Source organism: Phyllobates terribilis, unplaced genomic scaffold (assembly GCF_046119375.1).
Source record: "Phyllobates terribilis strain yellow unplaced genomic scaffold, ASM4611937v1 Scaffold_1__5_contigs__length_1240528914, whole genome shotgun sequence".
NCBI lineage: Eukaryota > Metazoa > Chordata > Amphibia > Anura > Dendrobatidae > Phyllobates > Phyllobates terribilis.
Genome location: NW_027362761.1, coordinates 243,164,376 through 243,187,632, shown reverse-complemented (window position 1 = coordinate 243,187,632; position 23,257 = coordinate 243,164,376).

Here is a 23,257-nt window from a genome sequence, read left to right as displayed (position 1 = left end):
ATGCCCAGGCTATGCAAGGCTTAGAGCCCATGCGACCTGAAGAGCCACTACGACTTGTGGCCAGAGGCAGAGTTGTGGTTGCGGATGCAGTTGTTGACGTGCTTCCAGTACTCCATCTCTGTCCAGGAAGGCGCAACCTAACCTCGTCGTCAATAGCATCTGTGACGCCCCACTGCGCTTGGTATCACAGATCCTAGAAGAGTGCATTGATGGAATCCTCCACAAGAGGCCCCCATAAACATTCTCACATCTCCACCTTCCACCTCAGACCAGCAGAGGGAGCCCGTTAGGGATATAAATAGGGCAGGTGGAGCTAGGCAGTTCAGTTCCTCTGAAGAGTTCCTGCAGTAGAGAAGCCTAAGAGAGGTCAGTCTGCAGTGGAGCTCAGTCTAGTCTAGAGAACTCAGTTAATAGTTCAGCAGTGGAGCACGAGGCTCCTGTTAGCTAGATTCAGGGAGCCCAGTGAGAGCTTAAGGTGTGCTGGCGCCATAAGATCGGTGAAGCGCGGCAAGCTGCCGTTAGTGTGTATAGCCTAGTGAGGGCCCGAGTAGGCCGAAGGCGAGTGGAGAGTTAGTACATAGGGGGCAGAGGAGCTTAACCAGCTCACCCCGAAGCATTTACCGGACACCGGATCCGAGCTTACCGGGATCTCTATGACCCAGTAAGGCATAACCGGAATCCCTGGAGAACTACAAGTCCCAGGATCACTAAGGTGCTGATACGTAACAGAGCCAGGAGACGCGTAGGCCCCGCATTCTGGGAGCGTGAACTCCAAGACAAGGCCCTACCACAAGGTCAGCCAGCGCAGGACAGAGACAAAGTTAGGCCTAGCTCCAAGCAGGTCAGAAACTTACTACGTAGAGGCAAGAAACAGAAGGCCCTACACCCACTCATTGGGGAGGATCCTGTTATGCACCCTTCACCCTACAGTGCTCCGGGATGTGCCTGAATTTCCACCAGTAAAAGGTACTGAAGTGACTACCGTGTCCATTCCCGTTATGGCTCTGACCCAGCTGGGTCTCGCCTGTCCTGCATTCCCCCTGCATACGCTTTTCTGAGGCCTAGCTCCACCTGTGGGGAGCTATACCATCGAGCTGCCTTATCACCGGCCTCAGTGGACTGCTGCAGCGCTGGTGCTTCTCACCAGATACCACAGTGGCGTCACAAACTCTTATAAAATTAACAATTATCCACCCTATTAAAGAGTGACCCCAGGGTACGGGCCCGGGAGCTGACCACCGCGACATCCCCAAGGCCAGGCAAAGGCCCGGGTACAGAGTCATCCCCATCCCCTGGGCTAGTCACATCCTCCTCCACCTCCTCTGCTGACCTCATCGACTGGCTGACTGTGGGTTGACAGTAAGTGGCATCTCCAACCTCGTCATCATCACCCTGTGTGTCCTCACACCCGTCGTCCTCAGAGCCAACCTCTTCCTGCCCTGACCGAAAAGTCAAGTTGTCGCTCCAATCAGGTATTTGAGTCTCATCATCGTCGTTATCATTGTCTCCACCAACAGGAGTTACAGTTTGGGAACGAGGGTCTACATTATGCTCAGGACCTTCTTCATCTGGTCCTGGATCCGACTCATAAAGATTCTGGGCATCAGTGCAGATCATTTCCTCGTCTGGATTAACAGAAGCTCTGGAGCAGACCTCCGTTTCCCAGGCTATAGCATGAGTATACAGCTGTGCAGACTCAACCATCTGTGTTACCCCATACTCAGACGGGCAGCTGGAGACTTGGGAGCTGTGAGGAAGCAAGTGCAATTGGGGTGACACCTCTGAGGACTGGAGTATTTGTGATGTTGAAGTTGAGGTGGAGGAGAGCCCACTTGAAGGAGCACTTGATATCCGTTGAAGCACCTGCTGTTTTTGTGCCTCATCTGGAATTTGTAGCGATGGGCGTGTCCGTAAGAAAGGGATCGTATCACATTGTCCACGAAAAGAAGTAGATATCTTAGTTTGGCTGGAAGATGGTCTTTCTTCTGCAGATGTTACCCCCCCCCCCCACCGCGGGGGGCCTCGACCCACCAGCAGACAGGCACCAGTATTGGGAGAGGGGGGCTGGCCGTCAGGGTCCACCGCAGCTCTGGCAGAAACCCGGCAACACAGAGGTCGCACGGGCAGGAACGGACTGGCCGTATCGGGTTGGCACTCCAGCGTAGTCCCTCTGCCCGTTCGCGCCCATAACCTCAAAGGGATGCGCAAGCGGCTTTTCTTCCGAGGGCTGTTCCCCGCCCAGCAGGAACATGGGGGAGCTCAGGTCGGCCTTCCACTGTACTCCCTTACCTCCCTCGCCCTCTTTCCTTCTTCCGTTCTCCATCTAACCCCTCGGCTCTGTGGTGTCCGCTCTCCCTCCAGCTTTATCCTTCTCACAGGTGGACTACCGCATGTATTCACGCTGTGGCAAATCTTTTGGGCCCAGGCATAAGAAATTGTCTAGGTAATGGATAATATGTGCCCCCTTAGAAACGTCCATTACAACCCATTCGAGGAAGCAACTAAACGCCTCAAATAGTGAGCAGGATCTGGAGCACCCCATGGGCAAACAGCGATCTATATAGCATGCTCCTTCCCAGAAGCAGCCCAATAGGTGGACACTATTCGGAGGCACAGGTAGTAAGTAACCGGAACGCCGCATCAATGTCTGTTTTGGCCATTAGGGTGACCCTTCCCAACTTCTTGATCCGCCTGATTGCCTTGTCAAAGGATGTACAGTATATACTACTGTACTTGGTTCCGTGTCGATGTTGTCGTTTACTGACCTGCCCCTTGGATATGACAAATGGTGGATTAGTCCGAATGTATTGGGTTCCGTTTTTGGCACAACTCACAACGGGGATACCACTACGTCTTGTAAGGAAAGTGTTCTGAATGGAACCGCCATTCTACCTAAAGATATTTCTTTTTTTAATTTTCTTGTCACGACGTCTGGGTGTTGGTAGGCTGATTTTAGATTTTTACTCCAGCCTTTCTTGATTTTAGAAGGGCATGACATGCCTATATCTGTGTCTCCCCCTCCTTTTACTCCTCCACTTCTTTTCTTTTCGCATGACTATATGTACTTGTCACTTTTCCATGTGTTAGTTGTGTCTTCTGAGCAGTTTGTCAGCTTTTGGACACCTTTGAAGTGTTTTCTATGTGTTTCTATGTGTTTTTGTTTGCCTGCCATTGGTTTTAACGGTGTTCTAAGGTGTTCGACGAACAGTTCGATGAACAGTTCGCCGAACATACGGGTGTTCGACGAACCGAACCGAACTCGAACACTACGGGGGTGGCTCAACACTACTGGAGACTAAGTCACAGATGTACGGAGGAGAAAGGCTGTGGATGACTTTGCATGCCAAGGTTAAGATTTTGAACTGGAGTCTCTGGGAAATGGGGAGCCAGTGAAGGGATTGACAGAGAGGAGAGGTCTGGGAATAGTGGGGGGCAGGTGGATTAGTCGGACAGCAGAGTTGTGGATAGATTGGAGGGGTGCGAGAAGGGAGGACACAGAGAAGGAGGTTGCACTAGTCGAGGTGGGAGATGAAGAGGGAATGCACAAATGGTTTTGCAGATTCTTGTTTGAGGAATGTGCGGATCCGGGAGATTTTTTTTACTTGGGGTCGGCATATTCCTCAGTTGTCCATCAGCATTCAGTTGTCCCTACACTAGTCCTTGGAACGCATGCACCAATATGCAGCCAACAACCCACCCATCCACAGGCCACAATGCTAAACTGCTACGTATCTTGACTACTTGCACTAGAAATTTTGCCTTTTAGGCTCGTGGAGGCGGAAGCTTTCCGGAACCTCATGGAGGCGGCTGTCCCTCGGTACTCGGTCCCCAGCCAGCACTATTTCTCCAGGTGTGCCGTCCCTGCCTTATACAAGTACGGGTCCCAGAACATTACCCGTACCCTCACCAACGCAGTTACTGGGAAGGACCACCTAACCACAGACACATGGACAAGTGCTTTTCGCCAGGGATGGTACTGACGGCACACTGAGTAAATATTGTGGAAGCCAGGACCCAGTCGGACCCTGGGACATGAAACATCCTCCTGATGCAGAGGATTTGGGGCCCTTGGGTCAATCAAGCTTCAACACAATGTTCACAAGTTAGACAGCAGCAGTGGTCGGTCTCCTTGACCACGAGCAAACTCCTTCATGATGATAGAGGCCACCATCTACTTAGGTTGCTGGTTGTCACAAATAATTTTGGAGATTCGTGGCAGCTCTGGTTATGCTGTAATTTAAATGTAGTTTTTTCATTTGGTTCATCAAGGGTAAATGTTAGTCTCTTGCTGGCAGCCTTTTGTTAATCAGCTGATGTTGGTTGGTGCCACTCCCACCTCACTTTCAATAGCCACATGATCCATCAGCTGACCACCGGTTATAATTCATTCTATGCTGACCTCTTTGAAGGAGCCAGTCTCTGGAGAAGCTGTGGTGTTCATTGCCACTGCAGCAGTGAAATTTTCTGTTGGAGAGAAAAGAGTATTTTATGCTGTTATCTTACCATTGTTTGTCTTACCTTCCTTGTGTTGTCTTATTGTAGTGGTGAGACTAGTGTTTCGCTGGCCTGCGCACTAGCCAAGTTAAGTCTAGGGCCAGCGAGGGCTTAAGCACGTGATCTTGCATGGGCGGAAGGACCCAACTAGGGATGATAGGGCAACTTAGGGACAGACACAGGTTGGTGTCAGGAAGTGTCCCTTCCCTTGTTCCCTACCACTATGGCCCTCCTTCCCCCTCTATCTCCCATTGAATCCATGTGTTATGCTGTCCACCGGACATCCCCTTGTCGTTCTGTGACTCTGGTACTTTTCTGTGGGAATGAGCTTGTCTTCAACCAGCCAGGAATACCCAGTGAATTATGGCACCTCATAGTTTGGTGTTAGCACCCAGTACCAGAAGCGAATTCATCCACAATTTCATATACGTTAGTTTCTCACTAAGGAGCTGAGGACACTGAGTGGCAGTAAGTGCAAGTTTCTCCAGCATGACCTGTTTGTTAGATGTCAGAGGGAGAACAGAATTTGGCTTTGCCAAGGTGCCAGATTGTAGATCTCAAGTCTTATAGATTGCTGGAGCCAGTCCAGCGTAAAAAAGCAGCCATAGAGTGCCCTCAGAATCAAATCCTCTGGTGGACCCAATGTTCTTCAGTCTGACACTGTTTCTCGGTGAGAGACAATGAGCAAACTCCTTCATGATTATAGAGGCCACCATCTCTTTAACTTGCTGGTTCTTTTCTGTGCGAATGAGTTTGTCTCCAACTAGCCAGGAATATACAGTGAATTATGGCAGCATGACCTGTTTGTTAAATATCATAAAGAGAACAGAATTTGGCTTTGCCAAGGTGCCATATTGCTCTTAAGTCTTATAGATTGCTGGAGCCAGTCCTTCTTAACACAGACTTTTCTTAGCCAGTGCTGCTTCTCGGTGAGAGTTGTATTTCACCACAGCCATATTCTTTAGGTCGGTGAAAGGGCTGGCATAGAGGGAAACTGTATCTACTCCGCCTGTCATTTCTCAGCCACTAGGTTCCAGCCATTGTCACATATGACCATGTCTGGCTGTATGTTCAGTGGTGAGAGCCATAGATCAGGCTGCTGTGTTACAGCTTTCAACAACTCTGCAGCGGTGTGCGGGTTGTCACCTAAGCATAATATTTTCAGCACAGCCTGTTACAGCCTGGCTGAGGCAGTGCTGCAGTGCTTCCAGCTTGCGACTGATGTTTTCATTTTGGAGATGGAGGCTGAAGAGGAGGAGGAGATTCAGAAGCTGTGGAATGTGATTACATTGAGTTTACATTGGAAAGGTCTAGTTTTTATACTAAAGATCCTGCTGTGTTTTTATTTATTTATTTTTTACGTCTCTTCAAATATGTATTGGATTACGTCCTAATTTTTGGCAGCCCTTGAAATTGCTGCATATGCAATAACAGTATAGGAGACCCACTCTTCAATAATGGGAAGGACAATTGAAATGGATTCTATATTCTAGAATATATACCTGTCTTATCTGAAATTCGTTTACGGGTGAGGTATCACAGTATGGATAGCATATTACTCCGATCCAGCCAGGTATTCTTGTCTTATACTGTGTGCTGCTGGTGCTGTGGAAAAAAGCAAAATCCATTTTAGCTTAGTTTTTTTATGTTTTACGGTCAGTCCGTAAAATGGCGTAATACTTTGACAACATTGTTCACAGATATGCTATTTGTCAGCGACCTACTGTAAAAAGGTTTGAACAGCACACAACTGGCAGCCTTTAAATGAAGTGTAATATCTGGCACGCTCCCTAAAATGTGACGATTATTACCACAGTAATATAGGATCCCGTTTGATGACCACGGTTTTAGGCAGTGGCCTATTAGTATGATATTGGTTAGCGACCAAGTGTGAATAGGTTTGAACAACACACGACTGCCAGACTTTAAATGGAGTGTAATATGTGGCACGCTCCCAAAAAATTCTGGATTATTGCCGCACTAATATCTGATCCCATCTGATGACCATGGTTTTAGGCAGTGGCATTAGAAATATGGTATTGGTCAGCTACGAGTCATGTCAGACTAACTTAATTTCCTTCTATGACAGAATCACTGACTGGGTGGATCAGGGAAATGCTGTAGATATAGTATATCTTGACTTCAGCAAAGCATTTGACAAAGTATCTCACCCCATCCTTATTGAAAAAATTACCAAGTATGGAATGGACAAGGCAACTGTTAGGTGGATTCATAACTGGCTTAGTGATCGGACTCAAAGAGTGGTCGTAAATGGCTTCACATCCAGTTGGATGAATGTCTTAAGTGGGGTACCACAGGGCTCTGTCCTGGGACCTGTATTGTTCAACTTCTTTATCAATGATTTAGATGAAGGAATTGAGGGTAAACTGATTACATTTGCTGATGACACAAAGCTAGGAGGGATAGCTAATACTAGAGAAGAGAGAGAGGATTCAAAAAGACCTAAATAAACTGGAGCAGTGGGCAGTAACTAACAGAATGGTTTTTAACAGGGAAAAATGCAAAGTACTACATCTGGGCAATAAAAATTAAAAAGCATATACAGAATGGGAGGAATAGAGCTAAGCAACAGTACATGTGAAAAAGACTTAGGTATACTAATAGATCATATATTAGAAAAACCCGGCACTCAAGGATTCAGTGAAAAATTATTTAGAGTTTTTAATTAAGTAAGTACAATAAAATTGACAAACGTTTCAGTCCCTCAGGACCTTCATCAGTGTACAAGACAAGGGTCATGAGGGTGGATAGAATCCACTACGGTTGCTGAACTGAAAACTGTCTGCACCACCATTGAACAAGCGGTGGACACCGCGTTTACACTGGACTGCATACAGGACAGCACACCACAGCCATTACCACGGACGTACCATTTCTGGTTTATACTCCAAAGTATACATTGACAGTTTTCAGTTCAGCAACCGTAGTGGATTCTATCCACCCTCATAACCCTTGCCTTGTACACTGAAGAAGGTCCTGAGGGACCCAAACGTTTGTCAATTTTATTGTACTTACTTCATTAAAAACTCAAAATAATTTTTCACTGAATTCTTGAGTGCCGGGTTTTTCTAATATATTGTATTTGGCTTGGTACCCTACCCGTGCACCAAGAACTGATCAGGAGTGCGATAGTTTTTGTATTTTATTAATAGATCATAGACTGAACATGAGTCAACAGTGTGATGCAGCAGCAAAAAAGGCAAATACAATTCTGGGATGTATTAACAGAAGCATACAGTCTAGATCACGTGAAGTCATTATCGGACATTACTCCTCTTTGGTCGGACCTCATCTGGAATACTAAATCCAGTTTTGGGCACCACATTTTAAAAAAGACATCGACAAACTGGAGCAAGTTCAGAGAACAGTGACCAGTATGGTGACCGGTCTGCAAACCATGTCCTATGAGGAACGTTTACAGGATTTGGGAATGTTTAGCTTGCAAAAAAGAAGACTGAGAGGAGACTTAATAGCTGTCTACAAATATCTCAAGGGCTGTCACATTGTAGAAGGATCATCTTTATTCTCATTTGCACAAGGAAAGACTAGAAGCAATGGGATGAAACTGAATGGGAGGAGACACAGATTAGATATTAGAAAAAACTTTTTGACAGTGAGGATGATCAATGAGTGGAACAGGCTGCCACGAGAGGTGGTGAGTTCCCCTTCAATGGACGTCTTCAAACAGAGGCTGGACAGATATCTGTCTGAAATGATTTAGTGAATCCTGCTTTGAGCAGGGGGTTGGACCAGATGACCCAGGAGGTCCCCTCCAACTCTACCATTCTATGATTATATGATTCTATGACTAAGTATGAATATGTTGAACAACACACAACTGGCAGACTTTAACTGCAGTGTAATATTTGGCACGCTCCAAAAAATTTGACGATTATTACCGCAGTAATATGGGATTAAGTCTGATGACCACGGTTTTAGGCAGTGGCCTATTAGTATGATATTGTGATGATTATTACTGCAGTAATATGGGATCATGTCTGATGATGGACAAGTTTCTTTGCTTCTACAATACAGCAATGCAAATAAAATCAAAAAAATGTGGCTCTATTCTGCTAACAAGCAAATGGAGCAGTAAAATGGTGTACTGTATTTATTTTTAAGCAAATAATCAGGATTAGGAGCAAAAATAATATTAGCCCTGATATCTAGGGCTATGGATAGCTGTAACAGCAGCAAACAGAACATGCAATGGACCCTATTCTGCTCTATACACTGTCCACAAACTCTGCCTGTTTAACTCCTGCTATTACCAGGATTAATATATGCAGCTGGATTCGTCCTTAGAAGGACTGTTAGTTCAGATGGATATATATCTTGCTGTGGAATACCTACTGTATACCTAACTGATAAACAGCCATTTCTCTCCCTCACTCAGCAGCACCTCTCGCTATTCTGCCTGTTTCCGGGCTTAGACTGTGTCAAGCATAGGGTCACCGGGTGTTATATAGACCCGATGATGCTATGCAGCCAGCCAATCACTGTAATGCCACAACCAACATGGCTATGGCATTACAGTGAGTGGCAGGAAATCCCCGCATGTTTATTCGCTGTCTAAACAGCGCCAAACATGTGGGCGGGGACCTGAGCTCCTCCCTGAGCATCCCAGAAGTACTCGCCGAGCGCTGAGCAGCTTGAGCAGCAAGATGCTTGGGCGAGTACCAGTCAGTTACGAGCACGCTTGCTCATCACTAGAGGCACCAGACTCTTATGCGAAAGGTTTCAAGCAACAGACCCCATTATGAAGGTAATTAGGCAGCACACAGCTGTCAGGAGGCACGATGGCTGTGAACTCTGGTATCCTTTAAGGTTACATGATTTCAGAGCCACCGGGTCTCACGGTAGCTCGAGTGCTGGACTGATGAATGTTGGAGTGCCGAGTGACGGACTCTCGTTCGTTCATCAGTCCGGCACTGGTGCTGCGCAGTGTAAAAAACAGCTGCTATGAACTCAGGTGACCTTACAGTAAGGTTACTGGAAGTCACAAGCCGGCTCAGAGCTTACCGCAAGAACTCACGCCTGTGACCTGCGGCAACCTGAATTATGCCGCCGCTCATTAATGTAGACGGCGATTCTGATGCTAAGCTCACTGTGTTCCGGATGCCATGGTGAGCGGTCATGTTCCTGATGTCACCGCTCACCACGGTGTCCGTATGTAGCAGATTCGGCGATCATCATTATACACTGTGTTCCAAATTATTATGCAAATAATATTTTCTCAGATTTTCCCAAATTACCTATATGAATTGCAGTCATTGTAATTTTCCAGTCAAATAACTATTAGAGTACAATTGAAAGGTTCTTGTACAAACTGCCTATGATAACAGTATATTTAAAAAAAAATAAAAAACTCAAACTGCACTCAAAATGCATGTTCCAAATTATTATGCACAGCAGAGTTTTCAACCTTTTCATTTTAATAAAGAACAAAAAAATGGTAATTTTGAAATTATAAGCATTAGCAGGTTATTACACACTGAAATCAAACAGTTTTCAACTCAAAACTTTATTCTAGTTTTTTTTGCGGCGGCACCCCCGGCAGTCTGTAGAAAGCCTAGTAAGTTTCCAAAACGATAGTGACAGTGCTCAAAAGATATGGGGCAGCATGGGCATCGCCCCAGGAAGCATTTCTGACCCCCAAGTCACTGCTGTCAACAACGTGGTCAGAGGTATTAAGCCACTTTAATGGGCTCACAATAAAACTTTCAAAAACGAAACTGAAACAGTACACAAAGACTTGTGAAAAAGGTAAAATAAATAACAAAAACAAAAATACTCCTCCACACCTTCGGCTATGTTCACAAGTAGCATTTTTTATGTGTTTTTGCACTTTTGTATTGCTTTCAACCGAGACAAATGCATTCACCGGGAAATGTCATTTTAACATTTTACAATCTTATCTGGCCATGTGCTGTGTGACACATGCATACAGTGCTGAAAAGACATGGGAACAGCATGGGGAAGACCCCTGGAAGCATCTCTGACACCCAGGTTACTGCCTAAAAGTGTGTCCATCAGAAGTGATCCTTTCCGCATCAGAAGATGCAGACTTGCAACTTTCCCCATGCAAGTCCTTGTCCCAGGGCAGTGTTCAATTGTACCTCCCCCATCCTTGCAATGCAAGCTCAAGTATGCAGCCTGCCACCCACCCACCCCCAGGCTGCAATACCATACTGCTAGCTTGCTTTCACTTGAAATGGGGCCTTTTAGTTTGGAGGAGGCCGAAGCTGGCCACTATCTCATGGCTGATTCGGCAGCAAGGTATCCATTCTCAGTCCCCAGCCGCCCGGCGGCCAGGTGTCCACGCTCGGTCCCCAGCCGCCAGGGGGCGGCCGGGTGTCCATACACGGTCCCCAGCCATCCCTATTTCTCCTTGGAACATCCCCCCACACACTTTTCTTAGCCCGGCCTGCTTTAGGGCAGCATTGGACGAGCCCACCAGAGAACCAGACTCCTCCGGTGGGCCCTGGCTTCTCCATCAGGGGAGTTGAGAGTGCCAAGGTGAGGAGCATGATGATGATGATAGAAGTTAGCATCTTTGTTTTCTTGGAATGCAACCGTAAGTGTTCAACCTGCCACCCACCCACCTCCAGGCTGCAATACCATACTGCTAGCTTGCTTGCACTTGAAATTGGGCCTTTTAGGCATGGGGAGGCAGACGCTGGCCACCATGTCATGGCTGCGTCGGCGGCCTGGTATCCATACTCAGTCCCCAGCCACCCGGCGGCCGGGTGTCCACGCTCGGCGGCCGGGTGTACACACACGCTCCCCAGACTCCCGTTAAAACAAAGCTTCAGGTGATGAATGATGGATGAGGTGGTGGCAAAGGAGAAAGAGCAGGAGGAACAGGGACCATTCACATCAATATCAGGCCAGTCAACCACACATGTCTAGTAGGATATGTTTCTGTACCAAAAGGAGAGGTTCGGCTACACAGTTATAGGGCATGCAGTGAGTGCAATGCCTACCAAAAATTTTGAGGCACTCCAATGCCCCTTGGAAGTGACATGGAGGTCAGAGGGCCTTAACTAAACAGTTTTTTCCATTTATAGCAACTGGATCTCCTGTGCACTGTTGGCCTAAGCAGTGAATGGAAGGCTTTCCAAAAATTATGAGGAACTGCAATGCCCCGTGAAACAGACGTGGATTACAGCATACTAAAAACCTACTACCCATTATTGGGGAGTGGGTCTCCCTTAGTGTTCGCCTATGCATTGAAAACAAAAGCTTACTAAAATTAGGAGGAAATGCAATGCCCGTTGGAAGAATGGTGTAGTTCGCAGTGGACTAAAAAGACAATATCAATGCCCCTGGGAAAAGTGGTGGAGGTCGCATTTGCTTAATAAGACGGTTTTAATGCCCCTTGGAAGAGACGTGGAGGTTGCAGTAGCTTAACAACACGGTTTTAATGCCCCTTGGAAGAGACGTGGAGGTCGCAGTAGCTTAACAAGATGGTTTTAATGCCCCTTGGAAAAGTGGTGGAGGTTGCAGTAGCTTAACAAGACAGTTTTAATGCCCCTTGGAATAGTGGTGGAGGTTGCAGTATCTTAACAAGATGGTTTAAATGCCCCTTGGAAGAGACGTGGAGGTCACAGTAGCTTAACAAGACGGTTTTAATGCCCCTTGGAAGAGACGTGGAGTTTGCAGTAGCTTAACAAGACTGTTTAAATGTCCCTTGGAAGAGACATGGAGGTTGTAGTAGCTTAACAAGACTGTTTTAATGCCCCTTGGAAGAGACGTGGAGGTCGCAGTAGCTTAACAAGACGGGTTTAATGCCCCTTGGAAGAGACGTGATCGTCGCATTAGCTTAATAAGATGGTTTTTATGCCCCTTGGAAGAGACGTGGAGGTCGCAGTGGAATAAAAAGACAATATCAATGCCCCTGGGAAAAATGGTGGAGGTTGCATTAGCTTAACAAGACGGTTTTAATGCCCCCTGGAAGAGACGTGGAGGTCGCAGTAGCTTTACAAGATGGTTTTTATGCCCCTTGGAAGAGACGTGGAGGTCGCAGTAGCTTAACAAGACGGTTTTAATGCCCCTTGGAAGAGACATGGAGGTTGCAGTAGCTTAACAAGACGGTTTTAATGCCCCTTGGAAGAGTGATGGAGGTGGCAGTATCTTAACAAGACAATTTTAATGCCCCTTACAAGAGCCATACAGTACAGCATATTAAAAACATTATTCCCATTATTGGGGAGTGGGTCTCCCACAGTCTTTGCCTATGCCTTCCAAGCAAAAGCTGCCAAAAATTAGGATGGAGGAACTTGCAATTCTGGCAACACGGACCACGGTCACCCTGGTGGTATAGTGGTGGTGGAGGCTGAGGATAAGGAGAAGAGCAAAAAAAAGCCTAATTGAGGAAGCGTATACCCATGTGTGAGTGTGAAGCTGTGCATGGGAATACATCTCCCGAAATAACACAGTGGATTTGACTTTATATTACTCTGCTGTCATTTGGTGGTGATGAGATGTCTGGCCAATCCAGGCCTTATTCATTTTGATAAGGGTCAGCTTGGCAGCATTGTCAGTTGAGAGGCGAGTGCTCTTATCAGTTATAATTCCCCCAGCGGCACTAAAAACACGCTCCGATAATACGCTAGCGGCAGGGCAGGCCAGGACCTCCAAGGCATACAGAGCAAGTTCATTCCAAGTGTCCAGCTTGGATACCCAATAATTAAAAGGCACAGAGGAATCACGGAGGACGCTGGTACGGTCGGCAAGGTACTCCCTCACCATCTTTTGAAACTTTCCATTTCTTGTGAGAGTACCCCACGCCTCAGGGCCGGTAAGCTGGGCGGGTCTCAGAAAACTGTCCCAGATCATTGACAGTGTTCCCCTGCCTCTGCTGGATTGGAATTGCGTCTCTCTCGCCTGTACGCCTTGTTTGGTCAATGAACTGTGACCTCTGCCGCTAGCGTGTTCAGATGGGAATTTTTTTAACAGTTCTGCAGCAAGGGCCTTCTGGTACTGCCCCATTTTTGTGGACCTCTCCACCTCACGAATAAGAGAGTGAAAGTTCTCATTGTAACGGGGGTCTAAAAGTGTCACCAACCAGTAATGAGTGTCACCCAACATTTTGACAACGCGAGGGTCACGGTTAAGGCAGCGTAACATAAAGTAAGCCAGACTGGTAACGGGCAAGACTTCCGTGTCCTCACCAAGATGACGACTGATCATGCTCTCCTCCTCCCACCTGTCCTCAGGCCACCCATGCTGAACCGACGGTATGACAGTTGTACAGGTACTACCGTCTACAGCGCATGATACCAGCTCCTTTTCTTCTTCCTCCTCCTCTCCCTCATTGTCCCCCAATGCACGTTGGGATGAGATGAGGCTGGGCTGTGTGTAATCGCCCGCTACGGCTTCTTGATCCATCTCATCATACTCTGGCTGCAATGCCTCCTCTTTAATTCTCTGCAGAGAGCGTTGCAAAAGATAAACAAGCGGGATGCTGATGCTAATGATGGTGTCATCGCCACTCACCATCTTGGTGGACTCCTCAAAGTTTGTCAGGATGGTACATATGTCAGACATCCAGGTCCACTCCTGAGGTCTTATGTGTGGAGTCTGACCTGAATATCGACGGCCTTGTTGCAGCTGGTACTCCACAACTGCTCTCTTCTGCTCACAAATCCTTTGCAACATGTGGAGGGTAGATTTCCAACGTGTGGTGGCATCACCCACCAGTCGGTGTGCCGGAAGCTGCAAACGCTGCTGCAATACAGCAAGGGCGGTGGAAGCTGTAGCCGACTTGCGAAAATGAGCTGACAGATGGCGTACTTTGACAAGCAGATCTTGCAACTCGGGATACGATTTAACGAGGTTAAGCACACGAGCCAGGCATGGTACGTGTGTGATCTCGCCTCACCTCAGAGCTGCCACCAGGTTACGGCCATTGTCACACACGACCATGCCTGGATGTAGGTTCAGCAGTCTCAGCCACAGATCTGCCTGCTCTTTCACAGCTGTCCACAACTCACAAGCAGTGTGAGGTTTATCACCTAAGCTTATGAGTTTCAGCACAGCCTGTTGCCGCTTGGCTGAGGCAGTACTGCAGTGCTTCCAGCTTGTAACTGATGTGGTGATATCTGAGATGGAGGCTGAACATGAGGAGGAGGAGGAGGAGGATGCGCAGGAGCTGTACACCTTTGGGGCAACTCTGACTGACATAGGGTCTGCAATCCTCGGTGTGGGGAGGATGTGTTCCGTCCCAAGGTCCGACTGGGTCCCGGCTTCCACTATGTTTACCCAGTGTGCCGTCAGGGAGATGTAACGTCCCTGGCGACAAGCACTTGTCCACGTGTCCGTTGTCAGGTGGACTCTCCCAGTAACTGCGTTTTTGAGGGCACGGCAGATGTTTTGGGACACATGCTTGTGTAGTGCGGGGATGGCACACCGGGCAAAATACTGTCGGCTGGGGACCGAGTACCGAGGGACAGCCACCGCCATAAGTTTGCGGAAGGATTCCGTCTCCACCAGCCTAAAAGGCAGCATTTCCAACACAAGCAGTTGTGAAATGTGCAAATTTAGGACTGTGGCCTGTGGGGCGTTGGCTGCGAATTTGCTCTTTCGTTCAAAGCTCTGGGATATGGACAATTGAACGCTGCGGTGGGACGTGGACGTGGACGTTGATGCTGTTTGAGAAACTGCCATAACAAGTGAAGACTGAGAGGAGGGGGCATCTTTGCATGCAGTATGGACAGAGGATTTCCTTGCACGCACAACAGGGGGTTCTATTGCATGCACAACAGCGGAAGAAGCAGTGGTGACACCCGCTGACACTGATCGTGGACCCTGGGGTTCGCCCCACAAAGTCAGGTGCTTTGCTGCCATGTGCCTGATCATGCTAGTGGTGGTCAGGCTGGTAGTTTGGTCACCCCTGCTGATGCTGGCATGGCAGGTGGTACAAATGGCCTTTTTGGGGTTATCAGCAGAGTCTTTAAAAAAATTCCAGACTCTGGAAGACCTACCGGTTGTACTGGCAATGTCCCTCGTGTTGGTGTGACGGGGAACTGTTGCCCGCCTACTGTGTGCGGCCACCACACTGCTTCTTCCTTGCCTGTTGGGGTACTCTGCCTCCCTCCCCCTGTGTGCTGCTGACTTCACTCTGCGTGACCTCCTGCCACGTTGGGTCAGTTACTAGATCATCCAACACCTCCTCCTCTTCCATTTGCGCACCATGATCCTCCTCACTTCCTGGCAATTGTGTCTCGTCATCGTCCACCTCTTGTGATAAATTGCCAGCGTCGACTTCCTCTGGCCGTGGCTGTTCAAATATTTTGGCATCACTACATGGGATCTCCTCTTCCACCACTTCAAGCGGAGCAGGCGAGGGGCACAAATATGGAAATGGACCAGTGAACAGCTCTTCAGAGTGTCCAAGTGTGGGATCAGTTGCTGTCTGACGACACTCGGCATGGTGGGAGGAAGGAGCATCAGGGTGAGGAGGAGTATGTGGTCGAGACTCACGGCTACTTAAACTTGACCGTGTGGAAGACAGACTGGAGGTGGTGGTGCCCAGGTAACTGGAAGTATTATCTGCTATCCAATTAATAACCTGTTCACACTGATCAGTTCGCAATACTGGTGTTGTAGTGTGCTTCCCTAGTAATCCGGTCAAGAAGTGGGAGCGAGAAGATGTGGCTGTTGGTTGTGGCACATTTTCACCTTGGCCACGGCCCCGTCCTCTACACGCACCATCACCAGAACATCCAGTTCCACGTCCCTTGCCATGCGCCATGCCCATTGTAAATTAAGTAAAATAGCTTACACTCGCACTATCAATGGAAAAAGGGTAATAAAAAGGAGATTAGAACCGTGGAAGAGGAAAACCACAGTTCTATTTCTCTGGCCTACACCAGAATCTTTTAAACAGATATATTTGTGACTGAACAGACAGGGAGACACTATTACTGTTTTTTTTTTACGTAAAACAGGTCAAAAGCTGGATAATACAGAAATTTGAACCGTGGAAATGCAAAACCATAGTTATAGTTATGTAGCGTACACCAGAATCTTTCAAACAGATATCTTTGTGCCTGAACAATCAGGGAGACACTATTACTGTTTTTCTTTATGGAAAAAATACCAAAAGCTGGATAATACAGAGATTTGAACCGTGGAACTGCAAAACCACAGTTCTAGTTATGTGGCGTACACCAGAATCTTTCAAACAGATATATTTGTGTCTGAACAATCAGGGAGACACTATTACTGTTTTTCTTTACGGAAAAAATACCAAAAGCTGGATAATACAGAGATTTGAACCGTGGAACTGCAAAACCACAGTTCTAATTTACTGGCGTATACCAGACTTTTTTAAATAGATATATTTGGGGCTGAACAGTCAGCGACACACTCAAACTGTTTTTTTTTTTATGTAAAAAAGGCCCAAAAGTGGATAATACAGAGATTTGAACCGTGGAACTACAAAACCACAGTTATAGTTATGTGGCATACACCAGAATCTTTCAAACAGATATATTGGTGTCTGACCAGTCAGGGAGACACTATTACAGTTTTTTTTTATGGCAAAAAATGCCAAAAACAGGATAATACAGAGATTTGACCCGTGGAACTGCAAAACCACAGTTATATTTTTCTGGCCTACACCAGACTCTTATAAGCAGATACAGTTATATGAAAAAGTTTGGGCACCCCTATTAATCTTAAGCTTACTGTTTTTTAAAAATTGGTGTTTTTGCAACAGCTATTTCAGTTTGATATATGAAATAACTGTTGGACACAGTAATGTTTCTGCCTTGAAATGAGGTTTATTGTACTAACAGAAAATGTGCAATCTGCATTCAAACAAAATTTGACAGATGCATAAGTATGGGCACCTCACCAGAAAAGTGACATTAATATTTAGTAGATCCTCCTTTTGCAAAAATAACAGCCTCTAGTCACTTCCTGTAGCTTTTAATGATTTCCTGGATCCTGGATGAAGATATTTTTGACCATTCCTCTTTACAAAACAATTCCAGTTCAGTTAAGTTTGATGGTCGCCGAGCATGGACAGCCCTCTTCAAATGATCCCACATATGTTCAATGATATTCAGGTCTGGGGACTGGGATGGCCATTCCAGAACATTGTAATTGTTCCTCTGCATGAATGCCTGAGTAGATTTGGAGCGGTGTTTTGGATCATTGTCTTGCTGAAAGATCCATCCCCTGCGTAACTTCAACTTTGTCACTGATTCTTGAACATTATTGTCAAGAATCTGCTGATACTGAGTGGAATCCATGCGTCCCTCAACTTTAACAAGATTCCCGGTGCCGGCATTGGCCACACAGCCCCAAAGCATGATGGAACCTCCACCAAATTTTACTGTGGGTAGCAAGTGTTTTTCTTGGAATGCTGTGTTTTTTTGCCGCCATGCATAATGCCTTTTTGTATGACCAAACAACTTAATCTTGGTTTCATCAGTCCACAGGACCTTCTTCCAAAAAGAAATTGGCTTCTCCAAATGTGCTTTTGCATACCTCAGCCGACTCTGTTTGTGGCGTGCTTGCAGAAACGGCTTCTTTCGCATAACTCTCCCATACAGCTTCTCCTTGTGCAAAGTGCATTGTATAGTTGACCGATGCACAGTGACACCATCTGCAGCAAGTTGATGCTGCAGCTCTCTGGAGGTGGTCTGAGGATTGTCCTTGACGGATCTCACCATTCTTCTTCTCTGCCTTTCTGATGTTTTTCTTGGCCTGCCACTTCTGGCCTTAACAAGAACTGTCCCTGTGTTCTTCCATTTCCTTACTATGTTCCTCACAGTGGAAACTGACAGGTTAAATCGCTGAGTCAGCTTTTTGCATCCTTCCACTGAACAACTATGTTGAATAATCTTTGTTTTCAGATCATTTGACAGTTGTTTTGAGGAGCCCATGATGCCACTCTTCAGAGGAGATTCAAACAACTTGCAAGTGGCCACTTTAAGTAGCTTTTCTCATGATTGCACACACCTGGCTATGAAGTTCAAAGCTCAATGAGGTTACAAAACCAAAAAAAGTGCTTTAGTAAGTCAGTAAAAAGTAGGTAGGAGTATTTAAAACAAGAAAATGATAATGGTGCCCATACTTATGCACCTGTCAAATTTTGTTTGAATGCAGATTGCACATTTTCTGTTAGTACAATAAACCTCATTTCAAGGCAGAAACATTACTATGTCCAACAGTTATTACATATATCAAACTGAAATAGCTGTTGCAAAAACACCAATTTTTATAAAACATTAAGCTTAAGATTAATAGGGGTGCCCAAACTTTTTCATATAACTGTATATTGGTGTCTGAACAGTCACAGACACACTCAATTTTTTTTGGGGGGGGGGATACCAAAAGGTTAATAAGATGTGTATTTGGACAGTCTGACTGAGGAAAAAAAAAATACAGGATTTAGATGAAAAAATAATAATTTTTCCTGGCCCCTGAGACCGGGGTGATAAGTCTAGCAATTTGACCAGCATGAGCACACAGGACTGTAATGCAGTGTTTGCTAGTATAACCACTGCGTCTCCTATACAGCCTGCCTGCCTGCCTGATATCTGGGATGGATATTAGTCCTGAGAAGGACTGTTTTTTTTTATTTGGCAGGCTTTAGAGACCCTACACTACCTATTTCGCACTATATATCTCTCCCTAACTCAGCAGCACTCTCCCTACACTGTCTGATCCGGAGCGACTGTGTCCAAGATGGCGGCGCCCGGTTTTAAATGCTCGAGGTGACGCTGTGCGGCCAGCCAATCACTGTAATGCCCACAAACAACATGGCTGCGGCATTACAGTGAATGGCTGGCAATCCCTGCATGTTCATTGGCTCTGTAAAGAGCGCCACACGTGCAGGACGGAGACCCGAGCTCCCGCCCGAGTAACCCGGAAATGCTCGCGGTGCTCGCTAAATACATGTACAGTAAGCTACACATGCATTGCACTAATTATATATCTCACTGACATATTTCTTACTATGCACAGGTGCCAGCTGGTGAATACTCTCATCAGAATCACCTGCTCTCGCTGCAATTAGCGAGACCAGGCGTACGCTGATTACAGTAGTAGTCATCAGCTGACGGCAGATCGGCGGCAACTTTTTCACTGCTGGTCACAGCTGCTGGCTCACACACTGTCCTCTGTGTGACAGCGTTGGAACTGCAGCGCTGTGACTGGTGGTAACGTCAGTAAGGCTACCGCAGATCAGAGCCAGTGTTTCTTGCGCTGTTACACAGACGACAACGTGGGAACCGCTGGATAAATGGGCCCTCCATTCACTTGAATGGGTTCTGGGTTCGGAATCAAGTTTGTGTACGTTCTGGTACCCAAACCGAACTTTTCTATTATGTTCAGCTGAATCCAAACATCCACGGGTCCACCCATCCCTAGCCGAGAGTCATTACTTTATTTCGTATGCGCAAGCAATGCTTGGGATAGAAAGATGCAAAACTTAATTTGAAAATGTAATATTTATTTTAGTAGTTAAATTTATCTGTTAGAAATAAGTAATGTCTAATGACATACTCTAAAGGGAAAAACAAAAGGGAGATATCCGAAGGGATGTCTTCACCGTTTATAAATCCAGATAAATTGATGATTGCATTGCTAGATTGAACATTTTTAATTTGGTATTCTCACCTACATGATTTTATAGAAAAACATTTTATACTATGGCTTATTTGTGATGGCAACTTTGCAGAATTTTTAAGTTATTGCCTGTAGACAGTATCGACTCTATGGTTACCTGCTCTGTTCTATGTACCTACAAAAATGATAGTCACTAAATGAGGAACCAGAGGCGTTCCAGGATACCGGCCCACTACATAAGACATAAAAGGCATGAAACATGGATGAAGATTGAAGTTGTTTCATGTGAAAACTCTTCCTTACATTATATTTTTGTCAAACATGTTATTATGGCAGGTCTTAAGATGAGAAATAAGGCAGTGGAATGACTTATAATGCCCTGTCTGTTAATGTGGACAACATAAGAGTAAAAAATCTTGGGACCTATTTACCTTCAATGTCTTCCATTTATGTTACGTGACTTTATCCAAAAAGTTATTGACTGTAATTTTTATAGATAACTTTGCACTGAATGTACGTACACATTGAGGCTCTGAGAAAATACTGACTTGTTGTGGAGCTAAGAACCTGACCTAGTTCTACATAACTAAAGCTACGTTCACATGTTCAGTATTTGGTCAGTATTTTTACATCAGTATTTGTAAGACTAAACCAGGAGTGAGTGAAAAATGCAGACGTGGGGCACATGTTTCTATTAGAATTTTCCTCTGACTGTTCCTCACCTGGATTTGACGGGTTACTGATGTAAAATACTGACCAAATACTGATCATGTGAACATGGCCTAATATAGTTCTACAATGTTTCAGATAACATGGAGGCCTAATGAGGCACTGCATAAGATCTAAGAAAAGTACCATAATTCTAAAATTGAAAAAAACATGCTTTGGTAACGTGAAAAATGGAAGCAAGTTCCCCAAACATGAACAACAGGCTCAGTAGACCAGAATGTAACTAAGGTATTATGCTAACAAACATATTTCCTCATATTTCAGATTATAACAAGGCTATTACTCATGGTATTAGTAGCTTCTAGAGTTGAAGCTAGAGATGAGATATTACACTACTGACCAAGAGAAAGTCACTGAAAGTTTCATCACTTTAATTCCTTTTTTCCTCATTTCCACGCAGCTCTCCTGAATAATCCTGATTAGACGTATAGTGCAAATTCTAAATGGAAGATGGAAGAAATGGAACATTACTGGAATATTTGGTTCTAACAGGATTTCCTGGTAGCTTTGGATTCCACGTAATTATGTTCACGGCTCTGTTATTAGTTTACATTGTTACACTGGCTGGAAACCTCTTCATAGCTGTTTTAATTTGCAGAGATTATAGGCTGCACTTACCTATGTATTATTTTTTGTTCTGCTTTTCTATAGTGGAAACAATTTTAAGTTCTTCTGTGGTTCCTAAACTATTAGTAATCTTTATTACAGAGGAGCCAGTCATTTCTAAAGTTGGGTGCTTTGCTCAATCCTATTTATATTACTTTGTATCCACCTCAGACTTACTCCTTTTGACTGCTATGTCCATTGATCGCTGTGTGGCCATCTGCTATCCTCTAAGATACTCCTCTATTATGATAAATAGCGTTTGCATCAGTTTGATCACTGGCTGCTTAATTCCTCCATTTTTTTCTCTTTTATACCCTACGATAATCATAGCCAATCTGCCATTTTGTGGCCATGTGCTGAATCATTTCTTTTGTGAAAGTGCTGCTATGTTAAACCTGATATGTGTAGACATCAGCCTAATAAAACTAAACACAATTATTACAGCAGTTTTAATATTGATCGGGTGTTTAATAATTACGACAGTATCATATATAATAATCGTGATTACGGTAATCAGGATGCCAACAGATACAGGGCGGCAAAAAACGTTCTATACATGTATCTCTCATTTTATCATGTTGTCATTGGTTTTCGGAAGTGCTATATACATTTTAATAAGACCACCCAAGGACTATTCAGTGGAAACTGATAAGGTTGTTAATCTGGTTAGTACCGTCCTGGCTCCTTTACTGAATCCTTTTGTCTACACATTAAGAAATCAGAAGGTGAAGGAGTGTATACATAATACCATTGAAAGGAAAAGACTCACTTAACTAAATATGTATTTAATTATAGGGAATGTATCATCAAAAATATTATTTTCAACAACTGAGAAAATGTAAAGTATTAATGTTTTATTTATTTTTTAATCTTTATATTTTCTAACGGTATAAAATATGAGAATTGATTTAAAAAGTTTTGATATTTTCAACTTTTAAATATGAGGCAGTGCATTTGACATGAAAACTAAGTGTAATGCTAACTTATTAGACTCTAGTAAATTTGGGCACCATGGATGAAGCCACCACCAAAACTCTGCAGTGATCATAGGGCTATAGCCTGCAATGATATGACTGCTCCTCTCTGATCACAGTAAGTAGCATTGACAGAAGGATATTGTAACCCAGCGAATAGTGCTGAGCTACAATAAAATGGCACCAGGCTCCAGTTCCAACTGTGATCTGGGCAGCACAGGGGGCATACACTGCTCACAGCTGAGGTAGCTGCACCCATAGGGGATAAGGATGTACACATACCGCAGTCACCTATGCCTTATGGCTGCCATATTTGCTGTGTGTAAATATTATTGCGCCCCTGGGCAATATCTTCTAGCCTTTTGCACTCCGGGCCGGGCCAGACTTACCCTGACTAATGGGTAAGGTCACTCACTCATGAGCACCTTAGGATTATTTGGGGCACAATTATTATAACCAGACACAAGATACAGTACAGACCAAAAGTTTGGACACACCTTCTCATTTAAAGATGTTTCTGTATTTTCATGACTATGCAAATTGTATATTCACACTGAAGGCATCAAAACTATGAATTAGTTGTGGAATTATATAGTTAACAAAAAAGTGTGAAACAACTGAAAATATATCTTATATTCTAGGTTCTTTAAAGTAGCCACCTTTTGCTTTGATGACTGCTTTGCACACTCTTGGCATTCTCTTGATGAGCTTCAAGAGGTAGTCACCAGAAATGGTCTTCCAACAATCTTGAAGGAGTTCCCAGAGATGCTTAGCACTTGTTGGCCCTTTTGCCTTCACTCTGCGGTCCAGCTCACCCCAAACCAACTCGATTGGGTTCAGGTCTG